This window comes from Mesoplodon bidens (assembly GCF_964165515.1).
Source record: "Mesoplodon bidens genome assembly, chromosome: 12".
NCBI lineage: Eukaryota > Metazoa > Chordata > Mammalia > Artiodactyla > Ziphiidae > Mesoplodon > Mesoplodon bidens.
Window position 1 is genome coordinate 85,553,911 of NC_138168.1, and position 5,408 is coordinate 85,559,318.

The following is a 5,408-nucleotide window of genomic DNA, read 5'->3' on the forward strand; positions in this document are numbered from 1 at the left end:
AACTAGAGAGAAGCCCGAGTGCCACAACGAAAGGTCCCGCATGCCATGACTAAGACCCGATGCAGCCATAAATTAAAAAAAAAAAATTATTGTGTACTTATCACTTAGCTTTTTTTTTTAAATATTTAATTTTATTTTTGGCTGCACTGGGTCTTTGTTGCTGCACACAGGCTTTCTCTAGTTGTGGCGAGCGGGGGCTACTCTTTGTTTTGTGGCAGTGCGCGGGCTTCTCCTTGTGGTGGCTTCTCTTGTTGTAGAGCATGAGCTCTAGGCACGCGGGCTTCAGTAGTTGTGGCGTGTGGGCTCAGAAGTTGTGGCTCGCATGCTCAGTAGTTGTGGTTCGCGGGCTTAGTTGCTCTGCGGCATGTGGGATCTTCCCGGACCAGGGATCAAACCCGTGTCCCCTGCATTGGCAGGCGGATTCCTATCCACTGCGCCACCAGGGAAGTCCCCACTTAGCTTTCTAATGACCCAGCAGAGTTAAGTCTTGTTAGTGAGAGCAAATGGAGAGGAATGAAGAACAAGGAACACTGAAAGGGAAGTTTTCTTCATCTACAGATGAGGTTGTATATGCTAAATTACCTTTTCCAGCTCCAGCATCAAGGACTCTCAGCGTTATCTGCAGAAGAGTGAGAGGAAAAATACGTGAGAATCTAAGCAGGGATGTAACCAAATGGGAGGTGACCTGGTACCGTTGGGGTCCACCCACCACACCTTGTGCTCAGGAAAGGGAGACATGCTTCTTGGGGCTCCTTCCCATCTGCAATGCTCTCCTTCTCACTGGCCCCAGAGATCCACCCCCCACCCAGCCCCTTAGGAATTTTCCAGCCTTTGCCTCTCTTTAAAGCCATGACAGAATGAGCCAGCATGGGGGAGCAGGGTTCATGTCGATGACAGTACCCATCCTGAGAATTAAAGACCCTTCTCCATGCTTTGCAGGACCCCGAGCCAAGTGCCAGTCCTGCGTCTTCACATCATTTTGTTGATTCTAGCTTCTCTCGCACTAGGCTCTGAGCTTCTCAAGAGTACCTGCTGTCTCTCTTACCCATCTTTTAAAAATCTCTAGCTCTCTGTACATGGTAAGTGCTCAGTTGGTGCTCAGTGAATGAACGAATGGGAAGAGCTAGGGGATGTATCAAATTTCTCCAGGTTTATATGTCAGCACTGTCTTCGATTCTTTCCTCATTTGAACCCTTCACACCCAATGAGACACTAAAGTCCAATGCTTCTTAATTCACAATGTCTGTTTTTGTGGCTGGCTCCCTAAGTGCTTTCTCTCCTGAGGAGTAGGCTACAGCCTAGCTTCCTCATCACCAGTTCTCCCTTCCTTATCCGTCCTGCAGGTACATCTTTCTAAAGTACAATTTCAGCGTATCACTGGGCTGCTCAGAATCATTTGTTTGACTCGCTATCACTTTTAAGATAAAATACAAATGAATCAGCTCACTCTTTGATATCCTACCATCCCATCTGTCCATCAATAAGTGTGTTTCAGTTTCTACTCCAGCCTTTGGGGAGAAGGAGCTCCATCTAGAAGTTTCTGCTCCAGCCACATGAGTTTCATCATTGTCCTGCCTTCAATGACTTACGCAAACTATCCCTACCGGTCCCAACTATAGATCTTCCTTGACTTACAATGGGGTTACACTCTGAGAAACACATTGTAAATGGAAAATATTGTTAAGTCAAAAATGCATTTAATATAGCCGACCTAGTAAACACCATAGCTTAGCCTCACCCACCTTAAACATGCTCTGAACACTTACATTAGCCCACAGTTGGGCAAAATCAGCTAACACGAAGCTTATCTTATATGAAGTGTTGAAATATCTCATGTGATTTATTGAAAACTGTACTGAAAGTGAAAAACAATGCTTGTCTGGGTACAGAGTGGTTATAGGTATTGGTTTGTTGACTGTCGTCACACATTCAGTAGAAATCGTACTTCAGATTTGGAATTTGGATCTTTTCCTGGGCCAGGGAAATGCGGGACCATCGTCTCTCGTGCTGCCGGGCAGTGACAGCGAGTGCTGAATGTGTTTCACTTTTGCAACATCATAAAGTGGAAAAATTGTAAGTCAAACCACTGTAAGTTGGGGACCGTCTGTACTTGCATCTTTCTGGTACTTGATAAGCCCACCTCCCCCAGAGAAGCCTCTTGGGGCAATACAGCCTGCCTCAAACTTTCTATTCAGTGGCATCTGGTCACCAAACTGAGTGTAGAATGGGGTCCAGTCAATGTTGACATGGCTTTACAATGTGCCAACAACCATGGACCATCCCAGGCAGGAACAGGGAACTTGGAGCAGTGACTGGGGTGGGAGATGGGGTGGGATCAGGGCCTTAGGGTGGCAGACTTGGTGGCAGCTTTTATTAAAGGGCTGACGCAGGCTTCCTATTCTATCATTAAAACACCTGTGCAGTGGTTGATTGTTTTTGCAGAAATCTGCAACTAGAGCATCTCTGCTTAGATTCTGATCTTAGATTCTGAGCCCCTTGAGAGCTCTGATCTCTCTCTAAGTGCTTTTAAATTCAGTATGAAAGAGACTACAGAACCTTTCCTGGGAACAAGTGTTGAAAGCAGGGAGGAGCATGGAAAGCCGAGGCCCTGGTGGCCTGAGGTAACCCACCCCCTCCTTTGCGGCTCTGTGCCCAGGGCCCACCTGTGTGTAGCACTGGAGAGAAACCAGCCTGCTCTGTGCATACGTGCGCCTGGGCACACTTTCTTTCTGGGTTATGTCTTTAGTAATTTGTCATCAAGAAAAAAGACTCCCAACAAAGTCGTGTTTCTTGCACAATCCTAAAGGTGATATATTACCCAAGATGCTCATTAGACAAGGGTGGGTCCACCTGAGGTCACGTAAAACCAGGGTGGATTGACCTAAGGTCAAAATTGAACAGGACCTGTTGGGAACTGTTGACTTCCCACCACGGCATGCAGTGTAAGTATCATGAAGCACGAACAAACAGCTTCCTTTTCTTATTGCAAAAATAATACACAATTGTAAAAAAAAAAAATTTAGAAAATACAGACAAGCGAAAAATTTAAAAATCATCCATAATTCTATTATAGTTTAGCTACATCTTTTAAGTCTTTTTTGCTCCTTCCTTCCCTCCCCACTCCTCCCTCCCTCCCTCCCTCCCTCCCTTCCTTCCTTCCTTCCTTCCTCTCTCTTTCCCTCCTTCCTTTATACCTTTGCAATGGGAGGCATTTAACCACTTTTTCTGCTCAGGAATTTCATGAACTAGATATTTTCAGTGTCTGTGCTCCCCACCTCTCACCTTCATACCCCTCCCCTCCTGGGGCATATTCTCCTCTCATCTTTTCATACCCTAGGACAATTTAAGATGGGGTTACCCTCATGGATAGGAGCAGAGACTAAGCCGAGCCTCAGTGTGAAGCTGCACCTTGCTGATGGCCTAACGCCCCTGGGTGTTAACTCTGCCGCTGCTCGGACTACCGCTCCCTCACACCTCCCTCCAGACGACGAACAGGTGACTGACCATACTGGATGCTCCAATATGATGGTAGCGGTGTTTAGGGGCAGGGCATGGGACACATCAGCAAAAAGATTTTTACTTTTTTTAAATTAAGGTTTATCATACAGACAATAAAGTGCATGAAGAACACTCATCTTAAGTGCACAACTCAAAAAAGTTTTACTTTTGTGGACACCTATATGCTGACATCCCAGCTCAAGATAGAAAGTATTTCCAGCATGCTGGAAGTTTCCCTTATGTTCCTTCCAGTCAATATCCATTCTCCCTGCACCCCTGCCTCCCACACATGAAGGTAAACACCATTTTGATTTTTTTTAATGTGCACTTTTTATATCTGGCTCCTTTTGTTCAAAATGATGTCTGGGAGGGACTTCCCTGGTGGCGCAGGGGTTAAGAATCCGCCTGTCAATGCAGGGGACACGGGTTCGAGCCCTGGTCCAGGAAGATCCCACATGCCACGGAGCAACTAAGCCGGTGTATCACAACTACTGAGCCTGCGCTCTAGAGCCCGTGAGCCACAACTACTGAGCCTGTGTGCCACAACTACTGAAGCCCATGTGCCTAGAGCCCGTGCTCCGCAACAAGAGAAGCCACCGCAATGAGAAGCCCGAGCACCGGCACGAAGAACAGCCCCCACTCGCTGCAACTAGAGAAAGACCGCACGCAGCAACGAAGACCCAACGCAGCCAAAAATAAATAAATATTTAAAATGTGTTAAAAAATATGATGTCTGTGAGATTCATCCATATTATTGGTTAATATTTTGAAAACATTATTTTATCAACTTCTTATTTTACCAAAAATGGAATCCTCTTGTGCCCATTGTTTACAACTGATATTTTCATTTAATATATTGGCAAGAGTTTCCCGTTATTAGCATTCTTCTACTATCGATTTTTAAAAGTCTGGATAGTGTTCTATATTATGTAGGTGCCATAATTTATTTGACCAGCCCTCAATTGTTTAACATGACATAATTTCCTTTTAAAAAAGTTAGACTACAATTCATTGAACATTCTTGCAATTAAATCTTTGTTCACATCCTAATTATTCCTTTAGGATAAACTCTCAGAAGTAGAATCACTAGGTCTGAGGTCATACACATTTTTAAAGCTTTTTTGTCCAGAAAGATTGTCCTAATTCTATATTAGCAGCAGCAGTGAACGCTGGTATGATATCTCTGCTTCCTCAAGTCTCCATCATTACTGGGCATTATATTTTGAATATTTGCCAATGTGATAGGTGAAATGTATCTTTAGAAAATAATAGGAAAAATTTAAAAAAATGTATCTTGTTTTAATTTGCATTTCTTCAATTACAAATATGGCTGGTTCCTTTTTTATATATTTAATCACTTCTATCTTTAGGCTCCTGATGTTTGTGTCAGGCCAGGTTCAGCTGGAGAGAACAAATAGCACTCTTCCTGTTTTAAGGAGGAAGAGCTTTGACAAAGGGAATCAGCTTCTGCCAGGGTCGCTGGAAGAGCTGAAGGGGCAGGACCCTCGTGGGGCTTCCAAGCATGGCTCTGAGAACAGCGCCCCGGAAGCGGCGCCTCTGGTGAGCTGCTACTTTTGCCCCAGTCAGCTTCACTCTAGATGTGGGGCAGCTGCTGCTACAGTGGTTGAACCTGAGCCCTGCTTGGTCTGCTAGAACTCTACCAGCAAAAACTAATGCCCTGTGCCCTGCTCCCGAGACACACAACGCTATGAACTAAACTGGAACCTCTGCTAATTCTACCACCAGAACAAACAGACAAACCACAGCCAAGTGAAAACCACCCAAATACAAAATACCTAGAAATGCTAGGTTAAATGTAACAAATATCCTTTTCAATACCTATTTGAGGTCAGAAAAAGATCAAGGAAATTTCCAGGGGTCACACATGGAAAGGGAGCTGGAAATGGGAG

General features: G+C 44.8%; 1 long non-coding RNA gene across 1 annotated transcript; it reads left to right on the top strand.

Annotated features, from left to right (window-relative positions):
* The first annotated feature begins 1,912 nt into the window (after window positions 1-1,912).
* On the top strand, window positions 1,913-4,177 carry LOC308625973. The gene is made up of 3 exons (XR_014017176.1): window positions 1,913-2,073; window positions 3,338-3,495; window positions 3,916-4,177. It is a non-coding gene; the product is annotated as an uncharacterized lncRNA (long non-coding RNA).
* Window positions 4,178-5,408: the final 1,231 nt, after the last annotated feature.